The sequence below is a fragment of the Silurus aristotelis genome, assembly GCF_946808225.1.
Source record: "Silurus aristotelis genome assembly, chromosome: 15".
NCBI lineage: Eukaryota > Metazoa > Chordata > Actinopteri > Siluriformes > Siluridae > Silurus > Silurus aristotelis.
In genome coordinates, this window is record NC_139588.1 from 15,962,987 (window position 1) to 15,978,475 (window position 15,489).

Sequence of the window (15,489 nt, forward strand, 5' to 3'; positions counted from 1 at the left end):
TATGTTATTTTTGTGTTGCCTGGTTACACGGTCAGAGTCAGAGCTGTTGTTAGATGTCCTCTATTGTGCCCAGCAGGACATCTGAAGACATGTTACTACTACAGCAGCAGGTTAGAGGAAGGAACTAAGGCTCTCCTGAGGACAGCTAGAGTCAGAGCTCAGGGTGTTGATGAGAATCACAGTAGGAGTTAGGCTAGATCATTTTTGTTGGCCTCAATTTTGACAAGACATGATCTTCGAAAGGTTTTGTTCTTTCTGCAAATAGTACATGGCTGAACCGAGATATACAGTATCAGTATCAATATCAATTTTTAATCTTCTTTTTCCTGGAAAACTGCTTTGTGGCTATGTCTATCATTAAAAATACAATACAAAAAAAATATCCATATAGAATGCTCACTGCATGGTGAAGTGGGGTTTATTTTTCCTGCTTCCACACCATCGTAATAGATTAAGATATATAACATGTACTAATGGCAACCCAAACAGCAGGAGTTTTTTTGTAAAGTTGGTTTATTTTCACCTGAACTTGATGTAATCAAAAGACATTCAGACTACAGACACCAGTGCAAACTATATACACTCATCCACCATTTTATTAGGAAAGCCATCCATATACACAGGGCAGTTTCAACGGTGCTGCTTATAATATTTGGTATCCCTTTAAGAACAGGCACATATATTCATGGCATGGATTCCAAATAGTGTTAAATAAATTCCTCTAAGTTTATGGTCCATGGTGTCATGGAAAGCTGCATTTTCATGTCTGCAAGTGGGTGAACTGCTTGATTCAGATTTGATAACTGGTAAGGACCAGTGTATTATCATGCTGGAAGTAGCCATTATAATATAAATTGTGGTCATAAAGACATGCATGTGGTCAAAAATGATACACTTATAGTGTTGACTTCAAGTGCTAGATTGGTATATGCCAAGAAAACATTCCCCACACTATTACACCAACACCACCAGCCTGAACTGCTGACACAAGGCATGTTCGGTCAATAAAATCATGCTTTTGATGCCAAATTCTGACCCTAGCATCTGCGTTTCCGAACAGAAATCAAGATTCTTTAGACCAGGTCATGTTTTTCCACTCTAACTGCCCAGTTTATAGTGAGTCTGTTCCCACTGTGTAGTCAGAGCTTCCTGTTCTTGGCTGAGAGCAGTGGAACTCTGTGTGATCTTCAGCCTCTGAGTGTAGGTTACAAGACTGAAAATTCCATTAAACCATTAAACTGAACATTACAATTCGTGGGATTATATAAACATATTTTAATTAGGTTTAAACACGAATTTCTTTTTATGGTTTTAATTATAATTATTGGAACATTCTGAGAATTACTGCATGAATAACAATAGAAAGTAAGAACCTTTGTTCATTGCTTAATGAACAAACATTTAATTAACTACTTTGTTATTGGTACATTTTTACTATTTTCTTTACTCTGGTCAGTGTTACTTTGGATCCAGAGATTCTCTTTGGAATCTTATGTGTGAGGTGAGAAAAAGGCCTGCAGAGGATACCAGTCGATTGCAGGGGTCCCACAAATTCCCACAATTATTTATACAGTACGTTAGAACAATTCAGATTCTCCAGTCCACCTGTAGCCATTATTTTGACTAACTGTGTGAACCATCCTCGCTTCAGATTATGTCTCCTTTTAGTCTGCATAGAACTTGTAACTTGTAGTAACATAATGGAGCAGCTTTATTTCATACTGAATGGCGATCCTGGTATTTACCACCCCTTGACAATGATCACCTAGACAACTGTTGCCAGCTCCTGCTATCTGTACAGTGGTTCAATAACCAAAGGTTGAAAAACAATAATACAAGCTGGAGAATAAAAAGATATTGTGCAAAGATATTTCCACAATAATTTCATTTTCAATAAAAGTCATTCACAAGAAAAAAGATGTCACTATATAGGTTTCTATAGGTTCTACCTCTGCTTAAAACCTTAGGTTACTGTATAGCACTCTGAAACAGTGTTCATTTGTACAGGTTTGGGGTAATATGGTGGTTATTTCATTCTATTATTTTCCCTTTTACAGATTTGGCAGTCGTATACATAACAGCTTACAATGTGTGCAGGGCCGTTTCTGTACAGGAAACACAATTTTGTACTGTACAGCGCATGTGTATTTCTTTTAAGAGAATCACTATTAAAGAACTATTTCCAGTACAGATCATGTAGTGTCCACCAGTACAGTATTATAAACATGCCAAAACTGCTGTAAATTGTTTCGACATACTTTAGACAGGATGTAGGCGCGTTTGTGCACATGCACAGTACAAATAGTGTTTCTGATCGAGTAGCCACAGGCACCCTGGGCAAGATTCCTATTGTCACCCACCACAATGCTCCACTCCCACACCAGCCAAATCATTTGTAACCTTCCATAAAAAAGGTTAAACACATTTAATAATTTTTGCAAAATGAACTGAATTCAAGTATGTAAGCATTTATTGTATAATAAACTTCAGCAAAAAAAAAAAAAAAAAAAACGGTTAAAAAAATTTCATTGGGCGAGGGCGAGAGCAGCGGCGGTGAGGTAGGGGATGCTTTGAGCAATAACTTTCTCTGCAGCATCTTTGCTTCGTTTTTTCTGCCAAACAGATAATTCCATGAAGGACTTTGCTCATTAAACATCAACAGAGGCTTAATAAGAAAATAAAACCTTAAAAATGTTTTTTTTTTTTTTTTTTGCTGTAATGCTGTTACGTATGTTTGGCCCACGCGTCCTTTTTTTTCTCAGCATTGCTGCAGCAATGTACACCTCACACGTATCCTACAGCCTTCAAAGCCGTGGGTTATACTATCATCAATCAGAGATGGGTATGCGGCATTATAGGTCAATGGCATATTGCACACAAGCCTACTTTTTGCTATTTTAAATTATTAATCATCTTTTCATAATCATCAATAATCATTATTAATCATTTTCTACGATTATACAACAATTTTGTGAGGCATGTAGAAAACAGTGCATATGTCATCCCTGGTATTCATACCTACTCTCACAAATTAAGAAATAAGGCACTCTGAATAATGGACAATTCTTTTTTTTTTTGACACTCTGAAAAAGGGACATCTGTTTGTTCTCTCCATCTCTTTTTTTTTTTCTATTCATCTACCCCACATGGAACGTTTGAGGGCATAGTGTAACTACACTGCAGCACTCTGGGTAAACACCCTGCATCCCTGTTTCAATTGTCAGCCAGGTTCAAGCAGTGGAGAGCAGCGGGTCAGCGGACAGCAATTAGTGGACACAGAGGGTAGAGCTTGCACAGCTCCGTGCTGCTGGCTCAAGAGCAAACAAGGCTACAAAGCCATCAAGTCAGTCTTTGCAGCTGCCTATGCAGCAAAACAACACTCCTTCCTTTCTCTCTTACTGTGGACCATCACAGCCATTTTGGAATTTTTTAGCTGGTCTCTCTTTTTCAAACACTCATTATGAACACATTCAGCCAGCCAAAGTTACACGGAGGCTCTTGATGACAAGAATGTGTGAAATCCCATGCCATGTTCCCACTAAAAGCAGCCAATGGTGTGAGAGTCACTGTTTATTCTTTGATAATTGCAGCTTGGCCAGAATAAAAAATTTTTGGCCTTGTGTTTGTCTATTTTTAATTTGTCTCAGTTTTATTTAACAACTTTCAATTTGGCTTTCCTTTACTCTGTTAATTGCAGTTATTTTTTTTAGACAGTTGTGAAATAAAGACTTTTTATTGTAGGAAAAAACAACACAAACTATACACAATATTCAAATATCCCTATTTCTCTGATAAAAGTGAAGCGGTGTATCCTGTAGTGTCTGTGCCTTACAGCTCCAGGGTTTGGGGTCCAGTCCTGAGCTTGCATTACTGCCTGTGTTGGTGTGTATTTTCTGTTGTATATTCTAATTCACAAATACAAGTATATTGCCACCTAATGGAAGACGTGGTTTTGGTGTCTCTTAATTTTCTATACAGGTTGTGCTCCTTCTTTGGACACAGTGTTCTAGGCAGGTGTGGCTGGTATAAAAGACAAAGTTATATATATTTTTGCCATATAAAAAAACCCCACACAACCACCAGTGGCTATAAGAAGAACGGGCTGCACAAGCTGATATGAGGAATAGGGCTAGGGCTGATTTCTTTCTAGACTGACGCAGCCAATCAGTGTCAGGTGATCACACAGAGTATAAACACTCCCAAATTAGTTCGGATGTCTGCTAATAGAGTATTTTTTCAGCCCAATGACGTGTCTGTAACATACCACCAGCAGCAACTGTCCTTCTTTTCTCCTAAATGCCCTTAAGAATCAGAATCTAAAAATAAACTAAGCACACATTGCACACATCTGTAATTGTTCTGTGTGCTGTTTGGAGGAAAACACATTAATGACACAGTGTGATATAATTTATTGCTCAATCTTAAAAGTCTGTTATCTATTATTAGGTTGTTGTTTTTTTAACCCGCATCTAATATTACAGCCTGCTATCACTGTTTCTAGAAATAAACCAGGACCAACAACCCAGGATCGATAAAGCAGTTGCACATGACTGCCTATAAATGATCGATTTTTGTTTCATTAACTGTTTACTTATAACTCTTATTGGAGATTTTAACATGCATTTTCGCTGTAGTATTCCCTTGCTTTACTTGTCACATTGTCTTTGTAAGGTGGTGGGAGCATTGTAGTCAGAAAGCAGTGGTGACCTTTGGTAAGGAGTCATCTCAGTGGGTAGCGGAAGAGATTTACTCACCGTTCGTGTCTTGGCATGTGTAGGCTGCATCACTGCAGCCAGGCGCAGCATATCAATTAGATGTCCTACTGACAATGTTTTCATCTTTGCTGTCAAACCCTTAGATTTCCCTGGTTGTGAACAATACAGGAACACTGGTTGATATGTCTTCTTAGCATTGCACTGTGTTTCACCTCTGCTGAGAGTTAAACCAGATTGGATAGTGCAGTTCAGCTCAGTTCACTTTTATTTGTAGACAGTGCCACAGAGAAGCATTATAGAAATCTAGACGTAGATTTAAATCTCTAATGAGCAAGCCAGAGGCAACAGTGGCAAGAAAATACTGAGATCATATGAGAAAAAAACCTTAAAAGAAATCAAACTCAAAAGGCAAACCAGACTTTTGAGTGACACCGTACATCAGGCAGTACTAACCGTGTTGACAGGCTGTTCAGTATACCTGTACTGGGGCTTTAAATAGAAAGGTCCATGAATATTTATGCAGGAGTCGTGTGAGATAGTCAGAGTCTGATTACACCCATGCATACACTAGGTTTCAATAATTTTTATTCAATTTATACACATTATGTGTGTAGCTAACACCTATATATATATATATCTGGATGCACAATAATGAAAAAATGAGATGAAATGAAAAATGAAATGAAATGACACCAACTCTCAGACAGTAGCGTGGACGAAATAATAAATTTTTTTGATTGATAAAAAAATGTATTAATCCAAATTATTACAAACTTAAACATGCTTGTTTAACTCATGCAAATCCCGTATTTTTCGGACTATAAGACGCTACTTTTTTTCCACGTTCTGAACCTCGCTGCTTAAACAATGAAGCGGCGTATTTATGAATTTTTCCTGGGTTTTTCCCGGTTTCACAAACTTCAAGCCAATATAACTGAACCCCACAACATATAACATTAGACCAATGAAATTTCCGAACGGAAACAAAAAAACGTACCTCACCTGTGTTTTGAGGAGGATATCGGGAGAAAAAAAGTATTTTTTTAAACGCACGACGATGCCAAAAGAAAAACTTTCGAGAGAGAAATAGTTGTAAAAGGAAGGAGGAAGACAGTAAACAATGACTTACTTGGTAGGCTACTGTTTAGATACAAGCCGTTGTAACGCGTTGAGTCTGGGTAAAGAGGAGCTCGCTAACTCCAGTTGCAACAGAAATCATATAAGCACAGACAGGTTTCCAAAACTCGTGTTTTTTTATTTTTCTTGGCAACAGCATAACGGGTTAGAAATGAGCATCAGAAAATAATAAACACATAATCTTCGTCTTGCACACACGCAGTAATACCGGAAAAAAATGCAGTGGCATGCTATTCCCAAAATACCGCTATGCTCCTAAAGGATGCGCAACATATTTCACCTGTTACACCGTGCGTAACGTGTCTTTCGTTAAAGCCTGTGTGAAGTTCAATTGTGTAGACACCTGCGGCTTTATTTACAGGTTAATTTATGTCAAAAATAAAAATATTTGTAAAAATCAGTGGGTGCGGCTTATATATGGGTGCGCTTTATAGTCCGGAAATTACGGTAGCAATAGTTATGTCTGAATTTTTGAATTAAATTCTCACCACGCTCACTTAACTCTAAATACACTTTATAGTGAATATGAGTCCTGGAAAAAGCACACAGAAATATATGATTACAGTCTATCCAAGTGAGATCATACACTGAAGCAAGGGTGAAGCGAATGTAAATATAGTGTTCATGTGGAACCATCCACCACAGAAGAAAGTGAGTCACAGAAAAGTGCAGAACACTCCAAGAGCATCTATAGGGTAATAAGAGCCATAGCAGTTTATAATGGGTTTTTGAATGACTCAAAAATTGAGGCTTCAAGAGATGTCGAAAGTGTTTGTATGCACATACTATTTTTAAGACACCTGTACACTGTGGTTCACAGGCGTTTCAGTGCATCAATCAGCTCTAACTGGTTTTAAGAAATCTTTACACACAACATTCCAACCCCAAGTGACATTGAATTTCCATAGTTAGCTGTGTGTAGGAAGTGTTATTTACAGGGGTGATGTGGTGAAGATTTAAAAAGAACTGATGAATTCATCTTACTGACTGTCTGTCTTGAAATCATCCACTGCTTGGGCCAAGACTTGAGAGTCTTAAGGCGCAATTTCTAACTTCTGCTTGGATCAATAAAGTGTTATATAATGTGGGTACTTTATATATACACAGTGGAAAGACTACAAAAGATAGTAACTTCAGTAAAAGTACTAATAATTAACTTTGGTCAAATAAATAAGGTAAAAAAAAAAAAAAAAATAAGTCATTGTGGAGGGACTGCTTTCCCTACCTAATTATTTTAAAATGACCTTTTTACATGTCTACAAATGACACAAATGCTCTGATATTCAGTGTCTCTATCATGTCACAACCGGCCAAGTTCTTGTTGGACCATTTTGGAGCGGAAAGTCAGTCAAAATAATATGAGAGCACATTAGCTAAATCCAGCGTTAAAATCTTTCTATTCCCGAGTCTCTTCAAACTTTGATTTTCGATACACTCCTTATTTTCGATTAAATATTTAACAGCTGAACAGCAAAATACACTCCAAAAAAACAGTTTTGCTAATTCCTCATAGAATTAGAATCTGCAAAATTAAATTGAATGCCTGTTTAGTTGCTTACCTGGTTACCTAGCTTGGTTAGCATGTTACCCTGCCTTCTCCTCCACCCAGTGAACAATTTTGGATGGATTCTTCTGACTCAGTCAGAGGAAAAATACAGGAACTGAATGACTACTTTGCCATTTGTTCATGAACAATTTTTTCTTTATAAATAATATAGGAACCTTTATTATAAAGTGTTATCAGGGTTTGTGTGTAATAGAGCACACCTATACTCAATCAGTAGCTTGATGACTGATTGTTGCAGCGTGTTGGAATTATAGTACATGTTGCTGAATGCTGTATTGCAGCTGGACAAAGAGTCTCCAGCTGTGACCTGCCAGTCTCACACATGCATAATATAACTAAGCGAGCTATGCTGAGGTGAAAAAAAACCCTCAATTTTAAAGAGCATGGTGTAAAGAAAGGGTTGAATAAGCTGGATGGATAGTTTAGTGATAGGCTTGTGGTTTTTAGTTGCTTGGTAGGTTTGTAGGGTTCTGTTTTAGTGTTCCGGTGACGCTGATAAAAAGAAAAAGAGACAAGAGCTGAAATTGGAATTTGAAACACCAAAAACACGATCTAACACCAAGAAAACTGATCTCTGTCGACTGCTGGCAAGAGTAAATGTCACGCGAAAATGTAAAACTTACAAAATTATTTCTGTGTTACTATTGTCATTGTAGGGTGAAAAAAGAATGTGCTTTAACTATAATCAAACTACATTCATGCACATATAATCCATATAATCAAAGTAGAATTATAAGTAGGAGGGAAAAAAATAAATAAAAAATACATCTATCTATCTATCTATCTATCTATCTGTCTGTCTGTCTGTCTGTCTGTCTGTCTGTCTGTCTGTCTGTCTGTCTGTCTGTCTGTCTGTCTGTCTGTCTGTCTGTCTACAAAATCTTAAAAAAGAGAAGAGCAATGAAGCATCAGTCACAGAACTTATACATTGTTAGTTGATGAAAACAAGTGGTATGAGATGTTCAGTACAGGACAAACATACAGGAAGTGCTAAGGAAGCTTGTAGTTAAAATATAGGCAAGATTTGATTTAGAAAAAGTTCAGGACAGGAAACTCGTTCGTAAAGATGCAGTAAGAGAAAATAGGAATATTTTGCACGGATAAAATTGTAGACATAGCACAAACTAAGATGAATACTGGAAACATCAATTAAATTAATACAAAGCTAAGAATACAGAAAATCAAATCTAAGATTTCACTAAGGGAGAATTAAGGGATTAGGCAGTATATAAAATGACAAGGGAATTTTTGCAAGGAAGGAAAAAACCAAAACAAGCAAACAATACAAAAAGGTGTGAAAATTGCGGGGGAGGGTTGATTTTTTTTCAAGTGGTAAAATGCATGATCAGGGGATTTTTTACAAGAAGGAAAGATCACCATCAGATGTTTATGGTACATGTAAATTAGAAATGTAGGGAGGTAAATGAGGCCTCCTGGTAAGGGGTGGCATTTCACCAAGAAAAGGTATAAACTTACCAGAAAACACGTAAGCAAAAGGTGGGATATGCAAAAACTTGCTGAATTATTGCCGTATGTAAAGTAGTAAGGAAGAGAAGTTAGAGAATAATATGTAAATTTTAATAAATTTGGGGTATAAAACGTGAAAGATTTGCCACATGAATTTGCACTTGTCCGTGATAACTGACGGGAGTCTTGCTGTTAAGAAAGCTCTCTCCTGGAAGGCCTTCTAGGACCGGGTTGTATTGACTGCAAGTGATTTGCTCCTTCTTATCTCATGACTGGAAGATTCTTCATTTGGTCTGGCTGTTTAATATTTGGTATTTTGAGAATTATAGGTAACTGATTAGTAATTGCTCAAAACTGATTCGAATGTAGAGCCACTTAATTGATGTGTCCCCTCAGGCACAGGGTCTGAGTTCCAACAATATATTGGGGCTGGCAAAATTAACGTGTTATTAAGGCGATAACACATTCATTTTAACGGCAACAATTTTATTAACGCGCGATTTATGCAGTGATTAATGCATTTTTATTCCAAATATAAATAAATTAAATGTAAAAGCTGTGAAATTAAAACCTTGAATGCAACACACATTTATTCACGCTGTCTTTTCTTTACTCAGATATAAAAAAATATATATATATTTTAAATACTAAACATGTTATACTGAGGCGCCAAGTTCCAAATCAAACAAAAAAATTTATCCGCCATGATGCACACATCCGCTAATAATTGCTGTGGAAACAGCAAAAGTTCAGTTTAGTGTCTTGATGATTTATGTCATTTAAAACATCATTATTACTCTAAAATATTTACAAGAATATTTTTATGAGCTGCTCTGTCATCTGAAAATCTAAACCGTAATGTAAAACTTGTTTGTTTGAGCAACTGGTTAAGTGCAAAGAAAGAGAAGTAATGAGAACCTGTGGTGTTTGATAGGCATGAACAAGTACTTTAAAAAACATGTCTACTGTCTTTGAAACATATCTGTGTTCTTTATCCTCTATGTTTGGGGTAGTTTTAGTCATAATAATCATACGTCATGTGATTAATAGCGATTAAAAAATGTAAACGAGTGACAGCCCTAATATAGATAGCAGAACATGATCGCAATCATTAAGTAACATCTTATGTTTATGATAATGGCTTACCTGTATGTTTCTCTATATCAGACTGGTTGTTGAGCTGTGGAATGCCAATAGCAGCACAGATTTTGTGTTTGCAGATTATTATTATGCTGCTTTCTTTAAAGCATTTTAAGCTAAAAATGGCTGATAAACTGTGATTGGGCTGCTAATGAGTCTGCAATGTCTAAGTTATTGCTGCTGCTACATAATACATTTGGCACATGTTGTCTGTCCTTTGGCAGGAAGCTGCTTCATGATTGGGCTTTAAAATTGAATTATTTAAAATTTGCACATACTATACTTTAATTCACTTACAGTCTTTCTGATATATCTTTTACCCAAAAAAAAACAATTCAGAATGAACCACATATTCCAGTACTGTAATAGAAGTACCTAGAGTTTGGTTACTTTCCATTAGATGTATGTAATTAACATTATTTAAAAAAATGGCTTGATACCTAATTAGCTGTGTGTATACACTGTATTAAAATATGCTTAAAGCCAGACCAAAAGTATTTTTTCATAATATCTTCTCACTTTTCTCAAAGGAAGAGTGAAAATAAAAGGAAATTAATGGAACATATAAATCACTATAGCAGTCTTTTTTCGTGCGTGTTTGGAAGAGAGATGGGTTACAGTTCAGTCAAACAGCAAAACTGAGTCAATAAACTTTCCATCTCATAATTTATTTAGGCTGCACCTTCACAGAAATAGTATTCTCCATAGTGGATGTTATAAGGCTCAAATGTACAGTAATCGACTCTTGTATTGCTGGAAATCGATCACTTGCTGAGCCGAGTCTTAGTGTATTCTGGAAATAAAATAAAAAAAAGTCAAGTCTACCCACAACACTGTGTTGGTAAACACAAGTCAAATGTAACGGGTGTTCAGCAATTTGCAGCAGAGGCAATCCATCATTTCTGAGTTTGAGATTAGAATATGAACAAAAAAACAAGCAGCGATAGAAGCGTTTCAGTACTGTGTATTGCTTATTATTGTATTGCTTATTATATATATATCGGATATATATATATATATATATATATATATACACACACACTTTACACTATATATACACTGTGTGTATACATGCTCATTTGTGCACTCAGCACAAATAATATTATATATCTAATATCTATATAATAATAATAATAATAATAATAATAATAATAATAATAAGGTCAATCTATTAAGAAAATTTGTAATTTAGCATTGCCCCTGCCTATTGTCTTTACACTCAGGCATGAATGTGTTGCTTAAAAATTATAATTCAAACATTTTTAGCAGAGTATTCCCTATTTGAAGTAAAAAAATAAAATAAAAAAAGAATCTGCAGTCTCCTCCTGCACTTTCATCCAAAGTGATATGTCTATCTAATTTGCTACGATTGGATATATGAGAATGTAATAATCACATCAAACATTATGCAATTTCCATTTTATGGGCTGCTAACCTCATCTCAAGATATACTAGAATTCCAGGCAATTGTAGTGGCGGGACAAACTACAGCACCAAAATGCTATCACAGCCTCACTCTTTGATGGTAGGTGAGCAGATTTCACAAGAATGTCATTTCCCTGTAGCGAATCAGATGCACAAGTGTGACTGGAAGCAGATGGATAGAAACACATGCATGCATGCTGCCACTGAGACCAGCTGGACAGAAGTCTGATTTTGACTCAACTTGCGTATTTGTGATTACTACGCTGGCTCTTTTCTTTTTTTTTTTTTTTTTTGCAGATTGCCTTATGATGCTACAAGGCATAAAAAAAAAACAGTGCACATGCTCAGCAGTTGAGTAGTGCAGGAGTTTGTTAAGTGGAGAGAGATGGGACTAATGACTTGGGTGGACTCCAAACTGCCTGTAAATGTGAAAGCTGCTATAGGCTTGGGAGCATGCAGGCCCTCCCTCCACGTGTTTAGTCTTTTCCCTAGACACTTTCTTTTAGCCGCTTTCTTCCCGCCCATCCTCCCCTCTGTTCATGAAGGGCAGCTGCAGACATAGGCAAATCCTAGGTAGAGTCATGGATGAAGGCGAAACATCAGCATGGTAAGCAAAAACTGTAAAATCCTCATCATGTAAAAATGGTATAGTTTAATGAAGTGCTATTGGGTAAAATGTTTGTTTACCAACTTCAGGACACTTCATCTGTCTACAACAGTAACTTATCTGTTTTTAAACCTGATTTACTACTGTATGTTTAAATGCTTATTTTTAATGTTTGTATATTTAATTTATGCATATATAATTTAATTATTATACTAAATTTAATTTAATATTTTCTAGATGCTTATATCTTTACAAATGAACGAAATGTCGTGTATTTATTTAAACAAAAATTGTCATTTATTAACAATAATATTGTCAACTTGACATCTGGAATTATCATTAAAAACAATATAAATTTTATTTTACACAAATTGCTTCACTTGACTTTAAACTTAAATCTGTGTTTTTTGTTTGTTTTGTTTTTACAGAAAGAAACAACCCAGCATGAATTTGTTCTGCACTCCTCAACAAGCAGCCCCTATATGCTTTATAAAATGTCAAAATTAAAGATAGTTCAACTCAATATGTGGCATTTGCATTTTTTAAGTACACTTCTATACAAAAATACCCTAAAGTGGGCTTTTATATAGTTATAATAAGCAAAATGTTTAATTTATTTGAAATAATGTTTAAAATGTTCAATTAATTGAAAAGAATTTAATAAAAAATGTAATCATCCGATTAATCGATTGTCAAAATAATTGTTAGTTACATCCGTAATTTTTTGAAATGTTTTAGAGATCTAGAAATTCTGTTTATTCCACGTCCTCTAGACAGGGCAGCCTAAAACAGAAAAACTCGAGAGTTTGGACTTTATTTATAATTAATTACATTAAAGCTGCAGCTTTTCTTATCTGGAAATTTCGGTTTCTTGCTTAAAAAAGATGCAATTGCAAGCTATTTTTCATATTGTGGGTTATTCTGGATCCATTTTCACTGCACAGATAAATATCACAATTGTGAGCACCATTTACAGAGAATTCAGGACTTCACTCGACTTCACACAATATGCACTAATTAGTGACAAGATTAGTGTACTGACAAGCGATTTGGTACATGCATCATCATGTTAGACTCTGTATTCACACAGTTTTCTTCTGATTAAGCTTGTACTGTATCTGTATATTTGATGAATATATATGAACTAGCTTGCTAACTCTAACTAGCTAGCTAAGCTTTTGATGTTTTCGGTTTTGTTTTGTTTTCTTGTCAAGCGTGTCAAAGTTTGTATTTTTCAAGTCGTGTTCTGTGTCAGTGCATTTTGTTTTCCAGTCTGTGGTAGTACACTAGTCAACACACAGAAGAGTATGACTCACTGTTGTTCGATAAAATTCAGTTCAAAATACAGCAATTCAGAGAAACCCAGCAACTCCTCGTGGTACTCGCCACCTGCCGAGTGGGTTCTCCAGCTAAACAACCTCACAAGGTTACTGTTTCACCACAACAACAAAGTGGATGACTATCATTCTCTAGCGTCACACCAATTTAAAACCGACACATGCTTTACCACATGAACAAGTAAACAGAGCTGTATTAATGGGTTTTTTTTCGGATCCTATAACATACCATTTACATTTAATCCTAGATAGTTAATTCTAGTTATTTTTGTTTGGCATATAGAAGCTGGTATGATGTGCAGAGTATCGAATTGCAGAATGGAATACATTTCTTGTGGTGGGTGAAGTTGGTTTTATGAACTGAAAAAGGATGCGATATGCATAACTCAGCATGACTGAATAGTTTAAGGTTAAGGTTATGGTTTGGGGTTCATGCCCTTTGCAAATCACTGACCTAAGCAAGAAAGAACAAGAAGAAAAAAGCTGGCTATAAGACAGAAGAAAGGAAGTGGCAGAGAAACACAAGACAGCTTTTTATGACTATTTATAAATAAGCAATGCTCGACAACTCAAAGTTGAAACAGATTGAGAGGATTTAATATGCAGACTGTTTTTCTATAACTGTTTAAAATAAACCTTTTAACATTGTCAAAATCTTTTAGTTGCACAGACGTTGGTTAGATGTATGAGTAGGCCTTCTGGGTCGTTACTAGGTACTAACTATTAATTAGCTTCTAATTACTTGGCACCTGACTTCTGTGTTTAACCAATAAGCCAGTAATATATTGTAACGATGAAACAAGATACATGAAAACAATGCAAAATGGTATGTAAACAAAATGTAAGCAAATCACGTTATGAAAAAGTGAAAACCCGAGCAGCACTATTCATGCTTTAAAGAATGCCTGCATAAAAGCAAATAAAGGGGATTTGTGACACTCCTAGAAATATGTGGCACCCTTAGAAAATTGCAGACAGACTAAAAAAAAAAAAAAAAAACAGAATCACGCTAAACAAACTAACCTCACTGAAATAAAACAGAATATGTTGCTCAACAGCAATGAGCTGGTCTCTACACTTGTACCTCATACTTTGCACTTATGTAATACACTATATTGCCAAACGTATTGGGTCACCTGACTTTCCCAACCGTATGTGGTTCTTTCCCAAACCGTTATCACAAAGCTGAAGGCAAAAAGTTGTATAGGACGTCTTTGGATGCAGTAGCATGACATTTTCCCTTCACTTTACCTAGAAAACCCAAACCTGTTCCAGCACGGCAATGCCCCGGTGCGCAACGCATACTCCATAAAGATATGTGCGGCATGGGTTGGAGTGAAAGATCTCCTGCTTTAGGAATTTGATCTAATCTTTATTGAACACCTTTTTGGTATAAACTAGAACTCTAACTAACACGCCTGTGTCTGAATGAGCAGAAATCTCCACAAGCACACTCCAAAATCTAGTGGAACATCTTTCAAGAAGAGTGGAGGAAATTTTAATAGCAAATTGGGAATAATGTAGAATGTGATGCTAAAAGGACATACGATATTCATGACTAGGTGACCCAATACTTTTTGTATATCTATATTTTCTTTGTATAATAAACACTTAAGATGGATAAGTAATTGGGATAATGTTACACATTGTCATTAATGCCCAAAGCATATTAATGCCATAATGTATGTGAAGAAGAGCATAATTCATCCGGGTTGCAATCTTAACAAATCAAGAAAACGTCTTCATGCATTGAAATGGTGGAAAATTAGTGGCTGCTGTTTTAAAAAAAACTAATCTTGCATAACTGGGTAAATGTATTAGCAGACATTCATCATTTGAGCTGGTGTATGATCTCATAGCTGTCATAATGCATCCAATTCAAGCTCTGCTTATTAAGACATGAATGTGAAGAAACACCAGCAGTGTCCTCACAGTGACCTGTACAATGAGTATGTTTATATAAAGGTTATATAAATGGATTATTTTGCTGTAACAGCACAGCCCATTGTGCATTATTCCTTGCAAAATGACAGATAATGCCTCATAAGCATTTACCTCAAAAAAAGGTTTGTATTTCATAAAATATCGTAGATA

General features: G+C 35.8%; 1 protein-coding gene across 2 annotated transcripts in view; it reads left to right on the forward strand.

Moving 5' to 3' along the window:
- Positions 1-15,489, forward strand: part of LOC310737716 (MAM domain-containing glycosylphosphatidylinositol anchor protein 2) — a 194,891-nt gene that overhangs the window by 69,545 nt on the left and 109,857 nt on the right. The window lies entirely within an intron of this gene.